Source organism: Sturnira hondurensis, unplaced genomic scaffold, assembly GCF_014824575.4.
Source record: "Sturnira hondurensis isolate 20B ecotype Veracruz unplaced genomic scaffold, ASM1482457v3 Scaffold0006301, whole genome shotgun sequence".
In the NCBI taxonomy this organism is placed as follows: Eukaryota; Metazoa; Chordata; class Mammalia; order Chiroptera; family Phyllostomidae; genus Sturnira; species Sturnira hondurensis.
This window is the reverse complement of record NW_028078932.1, coordinates 54,204-76,084: the sequence shown is the minus strand read 5'-3', so window position 1 is coordinate 76,084 and position 21,881 is coordinate 54,204. Positions and strand designations below refer to the sequence as shown.

General features: G+C 41.1%; 1 pseudogene; it reads right to left on the bottom strand.

Moving 5' to 3' along the window:
* Positions 1 to 12,687: 12,687 nt before the first annotated feature.
* On the bottom strand, positions 12,688 to 13,130 carry LOC118988299 (non-histone chromosomal protein HMG-17-like; annotated as a pseudogene).
* Positions 13,131 to 21,881: the final 8,751 nt, after the last annotated feature.

Sequence of the window (21,881 nt, the reverse complement as noted above, 5' to 3'; positions counted from 1 at the left end):
TAAGACCATTTCAACAAGAAAGCATTTACTGCCTCAGTCTCAGCTTTCATATGCCAATCCTTGTTTGGTATCATTTTAATGATTAGGATTTTTTTCCTAATTAATATTGGGGTGCTGTGGTGGTTGATGGGGTTTGATTAACCTTATAAATGCAGTAAACCTTAATTTGAACCCCTGGTAATTTGAATTTTATAACAGTTCTGTTACGGTGTATGTGGTTATTAGGGGGAAACATTTCAAGTAATTTAAGAAATCACGTTTGCTACGTAGGGATTTACCCTCTTTATTCTTTTTTCTATTTTTAAGAGTTTTTCATTCATTTATTTTTAGAGGGAAAGGGAAGTAGAAAAACATCAATGTGTGGTTGCCTCTTGAGCGAGCCCACTGGGAACCTGGCCTGCAACCCAGACGTGTGCCCTGACTGGAAATCGAACCAGTGATACTTGGTTTGCAAGCCAGCACTCAATCCACTGAGCCACACCAGCCAGGGCTCCCCCTTTTTATTCTTAAGGAGTGGGTTTTGCAATTGGCCTGAAAAACCCAATAAGACTGCCAAGTCGAATTTGGTCCATGGTATTTACATTGATCTCATTCATATTTCACAATGTCATCTTTTGTCTTGAAATCAGCTCCCACTCATTCTGATCATCATCCAAGGAACAAAAATGTTGGTTTCTAACAGATAAGAGTATTGAGTTCTCCTGTCAACAAAAATTGATGTAAAAATCAAATAGAAGGGGAGTAGAAAATAGAGTATATGAGGGGGGCCCCCCAAATGGAATTTATTTATAAAAATTATTCTTACATGGTTAAACTGCAGTCAGCTTCAAATTATTCTCCATTTGATGTAACACACCTATTGAGATGGTTTTTTCCACTGCTCAAAACAGTTTTTGAACTCATTGATTTTGATACTAAACTTTTAGTGCTTCTGCCATTTTTTGTTTCACTACTTTTCCATTGGCAAAACCTTTCCCTTTAAGGACTTTCTTCATCTAGAGAACAAAAGAAAGTCACTGGGGGCTATATGGGGTGAGTAGGGAGGACGGTGGGGCATGGGAGTAACGCTGTTTTTTGGTCAAAAACTGCTGAACGCTCAGCATGGTGTGGGCAGGTGTGCTCGTAAATCACCCATCATGAAATGGGCAAACATGTTGAAAGAGTAAAAAAAATTTCACTGACACTGAACACAGCCTCTCACAACAACACCAGTTGGTACACTGATGCAGATGGGTTCCTAGAACACTCACCTAGCTGGGGAAGCCCTCCAGAAGATAATTCCAGGTTTTGGGGGGCCCCTCCTTATTTTACTCTGGTGTTCCTACCTAATTTCTAGTAAATCAGTTCTGCCTTATTTTGACTTTTAAAATAGGAGTGTTCATTTTTCAAGCTACACAGAACAAGTCAAGTTTGGCTGATTACTGATACACTAATCTTTATTCATTCTGGGAGAATATAACTTAGAAATATGAATTGGAGCTTTGTGCTGTGGACAGATGCCATTCTGTGGCCTGGCCTGTTTACTTGACAATCTGTATGTAGATAGAAGCAGCCCAACCTGGAGTAAGGTACTGTGGTTATGGTAGAAGGTACCCAGAGAAAGGAAAGCTAAGTGGTAACTTAAGGTCTTTCTAAGATCCATCTTAAGTAGAGGACAGAGAAGAATGGAGTTTGGAGAGTTAATGAGGATTTAAATCCCTTAGTTTCCAGGATTTGGGTGTCATGCCCTCAAGCACAACAACCTCAGAAACAGGTTAGGGTAAGCCCCACATAAGTTTTGGTTTCGGGGGACATGGAGGATTGTGAGGGATTGTTGGTGGTGATGGTGGGATGTTAATGTCAAATTTGCTGTATTAGTAATAATAGTTACTTTTCTTGAGAGATCAACCCTATTAGGAAGATATTAGCCCCACTGTGGAGATGAGATAGCTGAGGTATAGAAAAACAGTTGCTCAAGATCACAGTTGATTTTAGTTGTCTTTAGCTGTACAAGGCTGAAATTGTTCACTTAAATTATTTCTATGATACTTATTCTATTCTTTTAAATTTCTCATGTTCCTTTCTTCATGCATCTTCCCAATCTCTAAAACATACTTCTACTGGAGGTTCAATTTCTTAAAATCTGTATAAACCCTATATTGTACTGATTAAAGTTACTTGGATCCTATGTAAACTGCTTTAGGAAGGCTTGCAAAATGCAATTTAGGAAGTGCTAAAAAAAGTAATTAGAAAAGTTCCTAGCATGACAATGAGAATCTCCACTGACTCATGTCTTAGTGGAACTGTTTCAAATTATTTTAAAAAACTATTAAAACCTCTGTAAATAGTTCTCAGGCAAAACAGCAGATAGAAAAAAAATCTGTTCAAAAAACATGAATATTCTGTAGTGATGGATGTTATTTGAGCCAAGACAAATACAGCATTAGGTTGGCAAGTCAGAGACTCTAACTGCTGCAGCCCACTGAGAGCACAGACTCCCCCTCTCCAGCTTCCAGGCCAAGGGCTTTCTTTCAGGTAAAGGAGGATATCAGCATTTCTCATCCTTTCCCTAGCTATTTTTATCATTTTTAAGTTATATTTTATTGATTATGCTACAAGAATTGTCCTGATTTTTTTGCCTTTACCCCCCCTCCACCTAGCAGCCACCACTCCCTCAGGCAATCCCCCCACCATTGTTCATGTCCATGGGTCCTGTGCATAAATACTTTGCCTACTCCCTTTACTATGCTGCACTTGACATCCCCATGGCTATTCTGTAACTACCTATTTCTACTTCTTAATCTCCTCACCTTTTCACCCATTCTCCCTCTCCCCTCTCCCATCTGGCACCTTTCCAGTAAATAACTCCTCTTGCTTTTAGGATTCTCTTTATCTTTAACATTTGGCCTTTTAGTAATCATGTGTCTTGGAGTGGGCCTCAGTGCACCCATCATAATTGGGACTCTCTGTGCTTCCTAGGCTTGCATGTCTATTTCCTTCACCCAATCAGGGAAGTGTTCTTTCACTATTTTTTTCAAACAGATTTCCAATTTCTTGCTCTTTCTCTTCTTCTTCTGGCAGCTCTATGAGGCAAATGTTGGACCTCTTAAACTTGTCCCAGCCCTGGCTGGTGTAGCTCAGTGGATTGAGCATGGGCCTGTGAAGCAAAGTGTCGAGGGTTTGATTCCCAGTCAGGGCACATGCCTGGGTTGCAGGCCAGGACCCCAGTAGGGGTTACACGAGAGGCAACCACACATTGATGTTTCTCTCTCTCTCTTTCTCCTTCCCCTCCCTCTAAAAATAAGTAAATAAAATATTTTTTTTAAAAACTTGCCCCAGAGGCTGTTTATACTACCCTTATTTTTTTGGATTCTTTTTCCTTCTTGTTCTGCATGGTTGTTTTTGTTTGCTAATGTTCTAAATTATTGATTCGATTCTCAGCTTCATCCATTTTACTGTTTCCCTGTAAATTGTTACTTATCTCAATTAGTGTATCCTTCGGGTTTTTTTTAAGATTTTTTACAATTTATTTATCTCTAGAGGGGAAGGGAAGGGAAGGAGAGAGGGAGAGAAATATCAACGTATGGTTGCCTCTCATGTGTCCCCTGCCGGGAACTGGCCTGCAACCCAGGCATGTGCCCTGACTGGGAATCAATCAAACTGAAGTCCTCTGGTACTCAATCCACTGAGTTATACCAGCCAGGGGAGTGTATCCTTCGTTTTTGACTGGATCATTTTTATGCTGCCGAGGTCCTCACTAAGTTCTCTGAGCATCCTTCTAACCAGTGTTTTGAACTCTGCATCTGCTAGATTACTTATCTCTATCTTGTTTATTTCTTTTTCTGGAGTTTTGATCTGTTCTTTCATTTGGGCCGTGTTTCTTTGTCTTGTTTTGGCAGCCTCCCTGTGTTTGTTTCTATGTATTAGGGAGAGATGCTTTGACTCTGTGCCGTGGTAGTGTGGCCTTATGTAGTCAGTGTCCTGTAGGGTCCAGTGGCATAGCCTCTCCTATCACTCAAGCTGGGTACTCGATGTGTGCCCTTTGTGTGGGATGAGTTCACTCTACTCTTGTAGTTGAACCTTGGTTGCTGTTGACAGATCAATGGGATGGATTTACCCAGGCCAGTCAGTTGCAAGGACTGGCTGTGACCACTGACCACCAACCTCTGCTCTCTGTGGAGGATCAGCTGAGCATGGGCAGGGTGGTGCTGCTCTGACATGGTCTGTAGCTGTCTACGGGGTGCACAGGCTCTGGGGTTTCCCAGGTGGTGCAGGCCAAGGTCAGCCCCCACCTGTATTTTGCCTGGGGCTACCCTGCCTGAGCTGTAAAGCAATCTGAGATGGCTGCTACTTGTGCTGGGCTTGCAGATTTGCAGGTGAAGCCAAACTGTAACTCTAATCTTCCTGTTGGTAGGGCTCACTGAAGCCAGCTGTTGCTTGTTTGAAAGGATTCAGGAGCCAAGACCATCCATTCTTGTGGAAAAGTAGCTTTGTTGGGCCTCTAAATTGGATGGGGCAGAGCTTCGGTTGATCTCCACAGAGGGTCACAGTGTTAGCCAGGTTGCTGGAGTCATAGATATGGCAACAGCCTACTGGCTCTGTGGGGTGAGGGCTCAGCAAAGGGACATTGGCCTCTGCTTGCCCTGATGCCAGACACTTCGGTCTCTCCCTGTGCACCACTGGTGCCCTCCAACCTGCCACCTGGTGCTGGAGCTCAGAGGGAGCGAGTCTGAGCAGGTGAGTCCATGTGTGGGTTCCCCAAGAGGAGCTACTTAAGCCTTAGCTGCCTTCTCCACCAACTCAATCCCCGCTGGTTTTTGCATCCACACGTTGTGGGGACTTATCTTCCTGGCACTGGAACCCTGGGCTGAGGGGCCTGGGGTTAGGGCTGGGACTCCTCACTCCTGAGATATCCCTCCCGCATTTTTATCCGCATTGCTGTGGGACCAGCCTGTTCCGTGTCTGCACCCCCTCCTACCAGTCTGGATGCATGTGGTTTCTTTAATTCCATCGTTGTCAGACTCATTCAACTCGATTTCTGACGTTCCTGAGTGATGGTTGTTGTATATTTATTTTAGTTGTAATGGTGATGTGGTTGTGCGAGGAGGCAAGCCATGTCTGCCTAGTCACCATCTTGACCAGAAGCCTGCCCTAGCTATGTTTGAGGCTAAGGCCCAGGAGTAAAGGTGACAGATGGGACTCCCTTCGTTTCTCTAGCCCCTCTCATGGAATGGAGGCTCTACTTGGGTGTTGTGGGCTGGGAAGGCCGAGGCCCTAGTCACTGTCGCGCCCATTCACGAAGTGGTGGTTCTAAGCCAGAAGACCTCAGGCTGCTGAGGCTGCCACCACTCCCTGCACTGAGTGCTGAACTCCGCCCCACCACGGGCTGCAGATCACTGGCTCCCATCTGTCCTGGCAGAAGAAGCAAACCATGAAGCAGCTGCTAGTCTCTTTCCAAAGGAACTGAAAGTATAGCAGACCTAAGAATGCTCTTAAGAACAGTGGCGGCTGTGGTCAAAGGCAAGTGAGAGGAGACACAAGAAGCAGACTGCACCATGGCAGGCTTGTTTGCAGGACAGAACCAGTGAGTAAGACATTTGCGAGGACCCCTTCTAAGGTCAGAACGCGTATGTATCAAGCGGTGGCCTGAAAAACTTTCCCTTGTAGAGCAACTTATGGCACAGGGTACTGTGGAAACCGTTGAGCAGTCCGTCAGTGTGTAATGAGTGATTCCGCAGCTGGGGGCAGTCAGCGAAAGAGAGGAGGAGATCCCTTCCCAAACCTGTCATGCCGGGTGACTGGGGGCATACCAGGGCTCAACCTGCTTGAGGGGCAACGTAGACTCTTCACACGAGGGAGGAGAAAGACCTCGCTAAAATAATCCAGCCAGCCAATGGAGTATTTTACAAACAAACAAGCAAGTAGCAATAACAAGCCCTGGGTGCGAGGGGTCAGTACCCAGAGTGGAGTGGCAAAATATTATTTAAAATGTGTAAGGTTCCTACAGAACAGTCATGAGACACAGAAAAGGCAAAATGGCTAAAGTAAACACAACCACATAAATGACATTGAATGTGAATGCATTAAACAATACAGTTAGAAGGTAGATATGTCGCCCTGGCCAGTGTGGCTTTGGTTTGGCATTGTCCCCCAAACTGAAAGGTCACAGGTTTGATTCCAGGTCAGGATACACACCTGGGTTGCAGGTTTGGTTCCTGTTGGGGCACGTGTGAAAGGCACCAATTGATATTTCCCTCTCATACTTACGTTTCTCCCTGTCTCTTTCTCTCTTCATCCCCTTCTCTCTAAAGTCAATAAGCATGTCCTCGGGTGAGGTTGTAAAAAAAGAAAAGAAATGCTGGACAAAAACAAACTACACAGATGGCTAAAGGTGGATAATGTATAGCAAATATAAGCAAAAGTAGACTTTAAGACAAAAACTTAATAGAGACGAAGTTCATCTTATAAGAAAAGGACAATCCCTCAGGAAGACAATTATAAACATATAAACAGTTTAAAATACATACAGCAAAAAGTGACAGACTTGAAGGGATAAATAGTTAACAAGTAATGTTTGTGGACTGAATATTCTACTTTTCATAATGGGTAGAATAGGGAGAAAAAGCAAAGATATAAAGAGGTGTAAACAACACTATAATCCAACTAGACTGAAGGTATACAGAACACTATCCAATAACAGAAGAATACACATTCTTAAGTGCACATGGGATATTCTCCAGAATGTACTCTATGCAAAGCCATAAAACAAGTTGTGATAGATGTAAAAGGGTTGAAATCATGCAGAGCATGCTCGCCCATTACAGTGGAATGAAACTGGAAAGAAGCAAGAGGAGGAAACTGGAAAATGTACACGTATGTAGAAGTTAAACAATATTCTCTTAAACAACCAATAGCTTGCTCTGGCCAGCGTGTCTTGGTTGGTTGGAGCATCATCGCATACACTAAAATGATGAAGTTTCGATTCCCAGTCAGGGCACATACTTAGGTCGTGGGTTCAATCCCTGGTCAGGATATGTATATGAGGCAACAAATCAATGTTTCTCCCACTCTCTCTAAAATGAATAAGCATATTTAAAAATTGAAGTAACTAATAGGTCAAAAAAGGAATAATAAGGAAAATTAGAAAGTATATTGAGATAAATAAAGATGAAACAACATACCAAATTTTATGGGATGAGTAAAGGCAGTGTGCAAAGGCAAATATGTAGGTCAAAATCCCTATATAAAAAAGGAAGAAAGTGCTCAAGTTAATAATGTAACCTTCCACCTTAGGAAATTAGAAGAGCAAACTAAATGCAAAGCAAGCAGAAAGAAAGAAATAATAAAAAATATAGTATAAATACATTGAGAATGGAAAAACAGTAGAGTATATTAATGAAACCAAAAAAATGGCTCTACAAAGATCAACAAAACTGGCAAACCTATCTTCATTTTCCTCTTTTAGCTACACTAAGGAGGAGAATGAAGATAGGCCCCAATTACTAAAAATCAGGAACGTGAGGGACGACATCACTACCTACCTTACAGAAATCAAAAGGATTGCTAGGGAGTACTATGAGCAGTGGTGTATTCATCTACTAGGGCTGCCATTACAAAATACCACAAACTGGGTGGACTAAACAACAGAGGTTTACCTTTCCACAGTTCTAGAGGCTGGAAGGCCAAGGTCAAAGTACTGACAACTGGGCATCTCTCCTGGGTCGCAGACAGCAGCCTTCTTGCCATTTCCTCCCTTGGGATCTTCTCAGTGCATGTGTTTCCCTGATGCCTCCTTCTTATGAGGACTTCAATCATATGGATTAGGGCCACTTTCTTATGGCCTAGTTTAACCTTAATTGCTTCTTTCAAGGCCTTGTCTCCAAATATAGTCATATCAGAGGATAGAGCCTTGGTATACAGGGAGGGACACAATTCAGTCCATAACAACCTGTGTGCCAACAAATGGACCCATTTCTAAAAAGACACACACAATCTGCCATAACTAAGAATAAATAGAAAATCTGGAGAGACCTATCATGAATGTTGTGGACTGCACAGTTGTGTCTCCCAAATATTCATATGTTGAAACTTCAACCCCAATGGGCTGGCAGGAAAAGGTGAGGGCTTTGTGAGGTAATTATGTTTAGATGGGTCATAAGGATGGAGCTGCCATGATGGGGCTGGTGTCCTCATAAGAGGAGAGAGCAATACTATGTGATAGGGTACTGACATAAAGGTAGTCATAAATTAGTGGAATAGAATTGAGACTCGAGAAAGGAACTACTATGCATCCGTGGTCCATTGATTTTGGACAGTGGTGCCAAGACAACTCAGTGGAGGAAAGAAGAGTTCCTTCAATACATGGTATTATGACAACTGGATATCCATGTGCAAAAGAATGATGCTAGGCCACTATATCACACCACATACAGAAATGGACTCAAAGCTGATCAAAAGCCTAAAGGTAAAAGCTAACATTATAAAACTTAGGAGAAAATGTATGTATAAATATTTGTTACATTATATTAAGCAATAATTTCTTAGATAAGACACCTAAATAACAAGAAATAGGAAAATTGGATTTCGTCAAAATTAACCACTTGGTGCTTCAAAGGACATTTTCAGGAAACTGAAAAGATAGCCCACAGAATGGGAGACAGTAGTTGCAAGTCACATACCTGATAAAGTCCCCATATCCAGAATGAATATATATATATAAAGAAATTCTACATGTCAGCAATGGAAGATGAGCAACCCAACTAAAAAATGGGCAAAGGAATTGAATAAATATTTCTCCAAAGTACATAAGCAAATGGCCAATAAACACATGAAAAGTTGGTCGAAATCATTAGTCAAAAGGGAAATGCATATCTAAACCACAGGGAAATACTACTTTCCATCTACTAGGATAGTTATAATAAAAAAAAGATATAGTAACCAATATCAAATATGTCATTTGTGCAGATGTGGAGTAATTAGAACCCTCATACACTGCTGATCAGAATGTAAAGTTTTGCAGTTGCTCTGGAAGACAGTTTGACAGTTCCTCACAAAGTTAAATGTAGAGTTAGCACATTCTGGCAGTCCAGCTCCAAGGAGAATGGAAATACCCAGGAGAATAGAAAACGTGTGTCTACACAAAATGTGTTACACTCAAGAAGTTCACAGCAGTGTCATTCATAACAGCCAAAAAGTAAAAATGGCCAAATGCCCATGACCTGGTTCATGGATAAAGAGAATGTAGTTAACACACACAATGGAATATGGAACCATAAACAGGGATAAAGTACAGGCACATAACTACAGCACACAGGAAAAGAAAAATGTTGCCAAGTGAAAGAAGCCAGTCAAAAAGACTGCATATCGTGTGACTTAATTTATATGAAGTGTCCAAAATAGCCAAATCTATAGAGACAGAAAGTACATGAGGGATTACTTAGGGATCGAGTGGAAAGGGTGGGGGTGTGCTAATGGTGATTTTTGTGGGGGGTCATGAACTTGTAGCACAACTCTGTACATACACTAAAAAACCACTGAATTGTACAGTGAACAATTATGGCATGTAATTAAAACAGTGACCTCTATGGTATGTAAATTATATCTAAAAAAATCTGTTGAGCCCTGACCTGTGTGGCTCAGTTGGTTGGGTGTTATCCTGCAAAACAAAGGTTACCAGTTTGATTCCTGGTCTGAACATATGCCTAGGTTTCAAGTTTGGTCCTAGGTCAGGGTGAATATGAGAGGCAAATGATCAGTGTTTCACTTCCAAAATGATATTTCCCTCTCTTTCCCTTTCTCTAAAGATAAAGAAATAAAATAGTCTTTTAAGCTTCTGAAAACTCCTCCATCATTTAGAATGATTTTTTAAAAATTTTAATTGTTGTTCAAGTACAGTTTTCTGCCCTTTACCCCCATCCCAGCCCTCCCCACCTCCCTCTCATCTCCACGCCCCCTTGTTATTGTCCATGTGTCCTTTATACTTGTTCCTTCAAACCCTTCCCCCCTTCCCCTGAAATTCCCTCCCCTCTCCCCTCTGGTCACTGTCGGCCTAAAATAATTTTTTAAAGCTGTTGAGAAAAACATCTCCTGCCTTAAATAAGAGTAAGCTACTGAAATCAGATTTTTTTTAATGAAAGTAAAATAAAATGTTTTTGTTTAATTGGATTAAATCTCAATTCTAGCATCTTTTAATATTTTTTCTCACGCTCACAAATTGAGTATTCAATCAAAGTAAAATAAAATGAGTGTGACAACTTAGAAGAATATCCTTTTCTGCTGATAATTTCCCATTATCGCCCCAATCCCACATCTTCCTCCAGGTCTGATCTGCCACCAGTAACATTGTGAAAGCAGTGTGTATGGTGCAGAGAGACAGGTGTGTGTAACAGTAATGGGGTCCTGGATACTGCAAATAATGTCTTGAAGGAGACCTCTCCTGGCAAGCTCAAATTCAGGGCAGAATGACTTAAAGAATGAGCTATTAGTGCAAAGATATCAATTAGTCATATAATACAACCTGGTCTGGCCAGTAGGAGGTTATCCTGAGTGGGGACAAGAGTCTTTGCCATCTCTACCCTCTTGGGGAAGCCAGCAGGGACATCACCTGGAACAACACCAAGGCCGTCTTAGAGGGGTCACTCCTACATCCCACCCTTTGGAAGTATTGGATGAGGAGTGGGTTCTGTCTCCCATTATGTAGTGCGGCAATGTGGGATTGCTGATGCACCTTATTGAACAGAGGAAGTGGCATTTCCTTAAGGCCTGCATACTTCCATAACCCCTCTGGTTCTCAGGAACTCTGGCCCTTTTCTAAAGTCACATTTGACCTATCAAGTCTCATTGTTCCATCCTTGTCCAGAAGCAATACAGGAAGCAGAAGTAGGTGGAAGGGTAGAGAAGTGACTACGAATATGGCAAGACCCATGTGACTGTCCAGATTCCCTTCTCTGACTGCAAACCTCATTTGTACCCAAGTATGAGGATTAGCTGGGACACGGTGGGGCCTTTAGGTTTGTATTGCAATTCATAAACGCTTTACAACACCCCCTAGCCCTAAGTGTCTCAGACTTGACCACTAAAACTACAAGGCCTATGGTTTTAAAATTCTTAAAAACTGAATTCCCTGTTTTCTGCTATTGCAACATACTGCACTTGAAAGCATTGCAAAAGTGTAATAATACCATGGAACCACTTTCCTTTCTTTTTATCAGTAGTGTCTGAGGTCATTATTCCAACCATGAATTTGTAATGAAAAAAGGCACTGAGCTATGACCACTTATTGAACCTGTAATAGGAGTTACTTCTAATGGCATGTCCTGTATTACAGAAATGAGGGAATTGCTACTTAATTCTGTGAAATTCTGAATCAAGACTTAGAATCTTTCAAAGTAGATCATACACAGTGCATCAACTGCATTGATATGAATTGAGCTAAGGATAAAGTCTAAACTCCTTACCATGACTTACAAACATCTACATCATCTGGTATATGAATGCCTTTCCTTTGACCTCAGGTTCTCTGCTTTCTCTTCCCTCTGCCTGGATCAGACTTTGTGTGGCTGTTTCATACTTGTCATTCAGGTGTCAGCTCAAATATCACCTCTTCAGAAAGAGTGTTTCCTACCACTGTATCAAAAGGACAGCTCTTTCTATCTAGTCCTTATCACCAGTTGAAATAATTTTTGCATATGTGTGTTTTGTCTGTCTCATGGCTCCATAAAAATAAGAGATCTTCTCTCTGACTAACTTAAGAGTTGATGTATAGAGGTTTGCAGGTAATATTTGGTTAACTAAATTCTTGAAATTGTCAGTATGATCATAACATTATCTTTTAGAAGCCAATACACCTAAGAATACTTCATTCAAACAAATATATTTGTGTCATACTCACTGATATCAGCAATAACAACAGAACAGTCCAAGTCACCTTCATGTCATGTTATGTATCTGTTGGATCCTTTCACATTCTCTGGTGGAGGTAAAAATAAAGATGACATTTTATCTTTTTTCCAAGCCAAACTGTATCCAGGTTTATTAAAGATGCTTTTCGTGAACAATCATGGTATTTCAGGCAGGACATGGGCAGACAATCATGAACAGTACACAACAACCTTCAAACTCTCTTCTTCCATAGGCTGCCGAAATCAGAAAGCCAGTATAAAACCCAGTGAAGGCTTCCTCTGCTGCTCTGAACAGGGAGAGTTTAGAGTGAGGGTTGACATTCCACATTAGACGGTGGTTTAACAACTTTTCACAAGCTTACCCTGACTTTCAGGAAATGAAATGAAAATGGCAGAATTATCAACCTGTAGACCCACAGTCTAAAAAGGGGATGGCTGCTCTTTTGAGGGGTGCTACCTCACTGGTGACACTTGAAAGTCCAGATTGCCCAACATACTGGTAACCAATTTGGGGGGGGGGTCAGGTCCCAACAGGTCTCTGGGCTTTAGGGAGTCAAGTCTATGCTTAAAGTGGAGAGGGACCAAGGACATAAAAATGAATAGTTTTCCCACACCACAAGGTGTCCGTGCCAACGGGGCTGATGTGTGCCAACACCAAGGGATCTCTCCTCCTGGGAACCAAGAGGACGTCTCTCAAAACTAGAAGGGAAAGGGGTTTTTTCTCCCTACGTCAGCTCAGCTTTGAAAACACTCTATTAGTACTATATGCCCTTCCCCCCTCAAACAACAATAAAGTGTTCTGTGTGCTAACCGCATAACTTAAAAAAAAGTAAAACAAAAGTCTGCATTTTTATAAAAATTGATAAAAATAGTATTTCAAACTGTACAGTCCCCAGAAATACAGAGTTATCAAAACTGCATACACTTCACTTGGCATCTCCAGCACCTTCAGCTTTCTGTGCTGGGTCTGTTTTGGCATCTCTATTTTCTGAAGGGTTATTCCCATCCTTGCCAGATCAGCTTCACCCTTTTCCCTTTGGGTACTTTCTCTCCCATCTTTGCAGAGGCCTTTTTAGGCTTGACCTCTGGCTTTAGAGGAGCAGGTTTAGCCAATAACCTGGTGGATCTCCTCTGTGGTTTATCCTTCACCTTGGTTTTATCTCCTTTAGCATTGGCCTCAGCCTTTTTCTTGGGCACAGTGGCAACAGGTGGCAGGATGTTCAGGCTGGATGCAGGGATGCAGCAGCACATGGGCTTTGGCTGGTCCAGGAGTCATTCTCGCCACCTCTTCACACTGCTGACATTTTATCTTTATTATAGAGTCTCTTCAGGTAAAAGAGACATTGTGACATGATACTATAAGTTCATCATTCAGTTCAATCTATTAAATAAGTGGAAAAATTTAGATGTTGAAAACCTTGCTTCAGTAAAGCTGAGGGCTTAAGACTGAGAAGAAGGCATTTAATAGATCAGGAGCAACTCCAAGAAAATAGCATGAAAAATTAGTCTTATTCTTCCACCTCTTGTAGGCAAATGTACTTAAATGTCAGAATTGCTGTTAGATTAGGGTCTTGTCTAAATAAGTTAGGGAACATAGACAAAAAGGAAAAGATTCCAAAGAGATGTGCCTTTGGAATAGGCAACACAGTACATCTAAATCTCTGTATTATCTCTCAGTAAGAACAACTCATTGTAACCATCTGGAGAACAGTAGAATCTACAATATAAGCAGTGGTAAAACCTCATGAGGTGTTCTCGATTATAGACAGAAATGATCTATAAAAAAACCCACTTTTGCATAGAACAAAAATCTAGTATGGTAGTGGCAAATAAATTATTAGAAAACCCTACTGTCTGAATTTATAATTCAATGCTTTAAAAAGACTTCAATGTGGAAAACAGTTTGATGGTTCTCCCAAAAGTTAAATGGAAATGCTATATGATTCAGCAAGTTTAGTCTGAGGCATATACCCAAAAGAACTGCAGCGACTCACAGATATTTGTACACCAATATTCATAGCAGCATTATTAACAGTACTAACAGAAAAGGTGGAAACAACCCGGTGTCCATTGGTGGAAGAACAGATAAACAAAATGTAATTGTGTGTGTGTGTGTTTGTGTGTGTGTGTAATGGTAATATTATTCAGCTTTAAAAACAAAGGATGAATCTTAAGACATTATGCTAAGTGAAATAAGCCCATCACAAAATGTCAGATAGTGTATGATTTTACTTATATGAGGTACCTAGAGCAGTCAAAGTTTATAGACACAGAGAAAAAATATTGGTTTCCAGGGACTGAATAGAGGAGAGAAGAGGGAGTTACTATTTAATGGGTATTGAGTTTCAGTCTGAGATGATGAAAAATTTCTGAAAGCACGTAGTGGTGCATACAATGTGGATACACATTGTAAATGTATTTAATGACACTGAATTGTACACTTAAGTGGTTAAAGTACTAAATTTTGTACTATCTATTTTTTACCACAATTTTTAAAAAGCTCTGATATCTTGTCTGATATTTAATTTTTTTAACTACCTGTATTTAATTATTTATTATAAGAAACTTCCTAGTCTGAGAAGCCAAGTTGGGCCTTGGAATCAGGCAGATAATGCTCTTATTTACAGTTAATCACAGCTGCGTGATCTTTGACTCATGACTGAACCTCTCTCAGCTTCAATTTTCTTGCCCATAAAGTAGATTTTCAGCTTTTAAGGAGTAGAATCCTTGCTGTGAACAAACTCTTATATGGAAAATAATCTTCTATGTAATCAAAATCACATAACACATATAAAAGCAATTAAGCAGGCTACATGTAAAAGAGGTCATTGCATTTATGGGGCCGGGGTGGGGCAAAGAAATCCCATTACCTCTATCCCTACTTCCAAATCATATCCCAGGGACCCTAGGGCAGAGAATAACGTGGTTGGAAAACCACTGGGATAGCTGTCCTCTCATAGCCTTTTCAGCTCTGGCATTCTGATTATTTGCCTTAGAGAATTTGTAATCTCTGGAGCATTGAAATGCTGCTATTAGGAACAATTTGGGATGACGTGTGCATGAGAGCCCTTTGTGAACTGCAAATAGGATCATGAATAGGTGGTACTGTTATGGTGATAATATCCTCCTTTATCGCCAGTGTGATGAAGTATCAATAGAAAGAACATTGGACAGGGAAGTCTTAGATATCCAGATCCTTTCCTACAGTGGTATTTAGGGTTACCGAGAGGTTTCAGTTAATGCTAAGAATCGAATGCAAACAGTACACACAGACCACTAGATGGCAGCAGCAGAAAGATTGAAAAGCAGAAAAATAAGCCGAGGGGGTGAGGGATCTGGCCACGCTTTCCTTCCCTCCTTGCGTCAATTATCATCTTGCTTTTATAGCAAAACAATATTTGTTATTAGAATATTCATTAGGTGAAATTTTAGGTCAACAAATTCATATTTAAGTGACTTTATTCAAGTACCTCCTCTCCATTTTATAATCAGAAGAAACAAATTAGAAACTAAAAGATAGAACCACATCCACCTCAGAATGAAAGATAAACACAGACTAAAAGTAAAGATATGGAGAAAGATATTTCATGCAAATGGACAGGGGAAAAAAGCTGGGGTAGCAGTACTTATATCTGACAGAATAGACTTTAAAACCAAGGCTATAATAAGAGACAAAGAAGGGCACTACATAATGATAGAGGGAACAATTCAACAAGAGAATATAACCCTAGTAAACAGTATGCATCTAACATAGGAGCACCTAAATATGTAAAGCAAATCTTGGTGGTCATAAAGGGAGAGATTGACAGAAATACAGTCATACTAGGGAATTTAACACCTTCTTGGCATCAATGGCTAGATCTCCCAGACACAAAATCAACAAGGAGGACAGCAGCTTTAAATGATACACCAGATCAAATGGATTTAATTGAAATTTTCAGAATCTGGTGTATGGTTAGGAGCTCATTTTTTGAAATTTAGGAGTTTTGATGGATAGTAAGGAGTAAAGGGAGAATCAAATATATGGTGACATGGGAAGATTTTACTTTGGGTGATGGGCACACAATGCAATGTACACATAATATATTATAGAAATGTACACTTGCAACCTATATAAATTTATTAACCAATGTAATCCCAATAAACTTAATTTAAAAACAAAGAAAAAAATTATACTGTTTCCCCAATATTATTTATGAAATTTGCATTTCTTCCACATTGATTACAAATGACATTTCAATCAAATACTCAATTTCCATATATACCTGACTATACTTTCTGGGTTCTTTATTATTTTAGTAAAATATTATAACAGGTTTTGTGCTAAATACACTATTTTAACTATTATAACTTTATACAATGTACTGATATCTGAGAGGACAAATTGTTTCTCATTGGTAGTTTAAAATTCCTTAGTTTATGTAGTACATTTTCTCTTGTTGGTAAATTTAAGTGTTTAAGTTTTGATATTTTTCTCCATGTCTCTAAATAATATTTGTTCCTTGATGTTTCAATTTAAGGAATTGTTCCCTGATATATCAGCATTGGATAAGAGAATTTAACTTTTCCCTTCTGTCTTCTTTCTCACTCACAAAAGTCTTCTGAACTCCCATCCTCCCCATGAACTCTTTGCCCTTCCAAGCACCATTTTCTCTTTATCTCTTCACAACCCAGTCTGGTGGAAAACATTGCCCTCTTCTGCCTTCTTCCTCCTGGCGCATTAACTCAATCCATCCCAAATGTATTACTGTCTCTTCTTGACTCCCCACTGAGACTGTTCTGTTTGAAGACAACAGATCTCTTTGCTGCTAAAATCAGTATTTCTGATTTTACTTCAGTTCTGTGCACCATTAGATACAGGTTCCTCCTTGAAATAGTCACACTTGGACTTTTGTGATCCATCTCTGGCACCCAGTTTCCTGGTTCCCCTGCTATATTTCTGAACATCTATCTTCATTTCTCTGTGGGGAGCCCCCACCGCTCATATTTTAGAATCCTAGAGGTCCTCAGAGCTCAGGTCTTGAATCCCTTCTTCATATTCTTAACTTAGGTGGCTCACTCAATCCTATGGCTTCCTTTTACTTTTAAAGATAATGTATTAAAACTTACTATATTCTAACGATAGTTAATGAAAGTTATTAACTCCGAATATTTCACTTAGAAAACCTTAAATTCCTAGAGATAGTTCAATCTCTCCAGACAGTAATGCTATTTAACAGAAAATAAAAGGTGTGGTTCTTTTCCCTTGAGGTATAGACAGGTACATGTCATACATACTTTCTGAATACACTTACGTAATTGAAGCAGTCATTTTGGATACTTCTATTAAACTGTACCAGAAATAAAGACCCTTGGAAACTCCAGAATTTCAATATTACTCATCTTACAAATATTTTAAAAACTACTTTAAGAACTGACATTTTGTTCTGTTGAATAAATGATGCCATGTAAGAAAACTTTCAAGTATTTACTGTGAAGAAAGTGGTAATAGTTTTCTTGGACAAAGAAGATAATGGCTTATTCTAAAGAAAATGCAAATCATTATCAATGACTTAACTAGCAGAAAATAAGACAGTAGAGAGTTGGTTTCCATTTAGTTGGATTTATTTATGTGCTCATTTTCTCCATCCAGTTAGTCTCACAGATTGACCCAAATTATGTCCCACAGCTCCATGATAAATCAGTATAACTCGCTTCAGTTTTAGGAATTTCAATTTTGGCTTTTGGCACTCAGCGATCTTCAGTATCGGAGAGAAGAACAGTTTTTCTTATTGCTGCCATCACCGCATTCTTTATTTTAGTCATTACTGGTAGATCTGGTGGAGTCTTCCTGAAGGTAGCATTCACTGGAGCTGGTGCAGATGGGGTCACTGACAGACCTGGTGAGCTTAATGGGCACGAAGGTGATTGTATGAAAGGAAACAAAGACTGTAGGGTGAAAGATTTTGCTGACTGCACACTTGAAGAGTTTCGTTGGGGTGGAATCAAACGCCTTGTTGATTGTGCCCCTGAAGAAGACCTTTGTGACTGAGCAGCTAAAGGTCTTGATGGCTGTGCCTCTGAACATCTTGCCTGTCTGGTGTCTGAACTTCTTGTGGGTGGGGAAAGTGAATTTCCTGGTGATGGGATCCAAGATCTTGATGTCTGTGGACATGAAGAGATTGATGAGAGTGGACTTGAATTTTGTGGCATTGATGATTTTGGCAATAGTGTAACTGGATATCTGTATGGTGGAATATGATAGCTCCATGATGGTGAAAGTGAAGATCTTGGTGATGATGGAATTGAAGACTGTGATAATTTGGTACCTGAAGTGGTTGATGATTGTACAGCAGATGCAGGGCCACTGAGATGTGTAACTGTGGCCCTCCTTTGAACACTAGGGGATGTGACTGCAGAAGGAGAGAGAGGTGGAGGCATGCCCTGATATTCAGCTTGTGTGTGCAGATCATCTGTTGTCAGTTCGTAATACAGAAAAGGTTCTGATGCTGGAGTGGAGAAGTGTCCTTTAGGTGGAGTGACTGGAACAGCTCCATCAGGAGCACCTGGGAGGCAAGCAGCAGGAGATGTTGCTGCTGGGGTTCCCAAAACAGGTGACAGAAGTTGAGTTGGGAGTTCTATGCTTGAGGAAGGAGTTTCCACCTTCAAAGCTTTTTTTAAAAAAAAAATTATTTTTATTTAATTCTTGTTTAAGTAAAGTTTTCTGTCTTATATTCCCAGCCCTGCCCCCCCAGTGCTCCCCACCTCCCTCCCATTTCTGCCCCCCCACCTTAGTTATTGTCCATGTGTTCTTTATACTTGTTCATGTGAGTCCATCTCCTTTTCCCCTATGATTCTCTCCCCTTCGAAGCTTTTAATGCAGGTAACCAATCAGCTGGCAATGCTGGTGCTGAGGCTGGAGCTGTAGGGCTCACAAACACCTTTGTTTTAGGATGAGTTCGAGGTGGGGGTTTCACTTCTTCTCCCCTTCCAGTTCCATATCTAACGTATGTAACTGAATTTTTCACCTCTCTGGATCCATGCATTGGCAGATAGTGAGAGCTGGATATCATGCTTTCTACAGCTCTGGTTACAAGCTTATTGATTTCTCACAGTGGGAAACTGGAAAATGAGGAACTTTCATCTGGTTGATCCACATGTGAACCAGAGGCCTCACTGCAAGCAGCTGGGCCACGGTGCACCGAAAGGTCGTCTTCCATCCGTTGAGTCCGAGGCCCACTTGCTGGTTTATTGGGATGATCTTTGTGCCGCTTTTGCTTGCGCTTTGCCCCCTTTTCTTCTTCACTCTCAGGGACAGTCTTTTCTTTATAAAGTTCAAAGCAGCATGAAGCATCAGGAGACACTTCCAAACCTCCCGTATCATCTGGGCAGAAAGGAAAAGACCTGTTCATAGGTAATGTCAGTACCTGAGAATCCTGCCTTTCACACATTTTAACAGGTACTTGCTTGGAGGAGTATACCTGCTGTGTTTGAATAGTTGTACTTTGAAACATCTTTGATTCTGTAATTTCCAAGGACAGTTCTCCATTTTGATCTTCATAGGTAATAGTATTTGTCTTCTGGATTACTTGTTCTTCCAAAACCGTAACTCTGAAAGAGAACCTGTCAGCCTCCTCGCATATTTCGCCAATTATATCTTCAGCACATTTGCTCAGAGTATTTACTCAAGTAGCTATATTGTATAAAGACATCTGGATTACATGAATTAACTCCTCTTGAGTTTTTGTGGGTATTGGCAATGTATTTGCCAATCATCTTCCCTCATCTTCCTGTTCACTTGATGACATTTTAAATGCTTTAGTTCAGTACAGATGTTGAGGCACTTCCACTTGACCCCATTTTATTCATCCATACCTTTTCTTAGGCCCCCTCTGAGATCTGTCTATTTTTCAGCCTCACAGGCACCATGTGATTCTGGCAGAGGCTGCTCTGATCTGAGAGAAGTCTCTGCCTCCAGCAGTAACCCAGCAACCAAGCTCCGTGTCATAATCCCATGGCTGCGCCAGCTGTGATTGGACAGTGCCTCCCAGTCATCACCATGCCCCCTGCCCTGCTGTCTGCTGGCAGAGGTTTCTCAAAGGTGGAGAGAGACTAGCAGGAGAGGAAGTCACAAAGTGATTAGTAAATTCTCATTTACTGTTTCTCAAGGGTGACCCTGGATTGGAGACCAAATTTGCTGTGACTTCCAGCTTACTTTTCTGAACTCAAGTAATACCTGTCTGTATCTGATTCCAAATTATCTTCCAGTTGAGATGTCTCTTCTAAGCTCCACTTGGATATCACACGGCTTTCTCAAACTGGTATTTAAAATTTTTTGACAAAAACCTATACGTAATTAATGTATACTACTTTATAAATTTGGAGATAAGTGTATACCTATAAAACCATCACCTCAATCTATGCCATGAACCTATCTATCACCTTCCAAATTTCTTCCTGCTCTATTATTATTTATCATCATCATCATCTTTTGATAAAAACACTCCATAAGATCGAAGTTCTTAGTAATTTTTTTCTTTATTTTCTTGTTTAGCTATTACAGTTCCCCCTACATTTTCCCTTCTTTTCCCATCTCCACCCAGCTTCAGCCCCCCTCCCCTCTGGACGTCACCTCACCGTTGTCTGTGTCTGTGGGTTATGCATACCTGTTCTTTAGTTCATCCCCTCTCCTTGTATTTAGTCCCCGCTCTGCCTCCCCTCTGACAGCTGTCAGTCTGTTCCATGTATCCATGTCTGTCTCTATTTCGTTCATCACTTTATTTTATTCATTAGATTCCACGTGTAAGTGAGATCATACAGTACTTGTATTTCTCTGACTGGCTTATTTCAATTAGCATAATGCTCACCAGGTTCATCCATGCTGGTGCTAAGAGGAAGATTTACCNTGGTGGTTGTATATTTATTTTAGTTGTAATGGTGATGTGGTTGTGCGAGGAGGCAAGCCATGTCTGCCTAGTCACCATCTTGACCAGAAGCCTGCTCTAGCTATGTTTGAGGCTAAGGCCCAGGAGTAAAGGTGACAGATGGGACTCCCTTCGTTTCTCTAGCCCCTCTCATGGAATGGAGGCTCTACTTGGGTGTTGTGGGCTGGGAAGGCCGAGGCCCTAGTCACTGTCACGCCAGTTCACGAAGTGGTGGTTCTAAGCCAGAAGACCTCAGGCTGCTGAGGCTGCCGCCACTCCCTGCACTGAGTGCTGAACTCCGCCCCACCACGTGCTGCAGATCACTGGCTCCCATCTGTCCTGGCAGAAGAAGCAAACCATGAAGCAGCTGCTAGTCTCTTTCCAAAGGAACTGAAAGTATAGCAGACCTAAGAATGCTCTTAAGAACAGTGGCGGCTGTGGTCAAAGGCAAGTGAGAGGAGACACAAGAAGCAGACTGCACCATGGCAGGCTTGTTTACAGGACAGAACCAGTGAGTAAGACATTTGCGAGGACCCCTTCTAAGGTCAGAACGCGTACATATCAAGTGGTGGCCTCAAAAACTTTCGTTTGTAGAGCAACTTATGGCACAGGGTACTGTGGAAACAGTTGTGCACTCCGTCAGTGTGTAATGAGTGATTCTGCAGCTGGGGGCAGTCAGTGAAGGAGAGGAGAAGATCCCTTTCCAAACCTGTCATGCCGGGTGACTGGGGGCATACCAGGGCTCAACCTGCTTGAGGAGCAACTTAGACTCTTCACATGAGAGAGGAGAAAGACCTCGCTAAAATAATCCATCCAGCCAATGGATTATTTTACAAACAAACAAGCAAGTAGCCATAACAAGCCCTGGGTGCGAGGGGTCAGTACCCAGAGTGGCAAAATATAATTTTTCCCCCAATTTTTTTATTTAATTACTTTTCAAGTACAGTTTTCTGTCTATTACTCACATCCCCCCCTCCCCGTGCTCCCCGCTCCCTCCCATTTCCACCCTTCTCAGTTGTTGTCCATGTATCCTTTATATAGGTTCCTGTAAATCTCTCCCCTATTTCCCCTGAAATTCCCTCCCCGCTCCCCTCTGGTC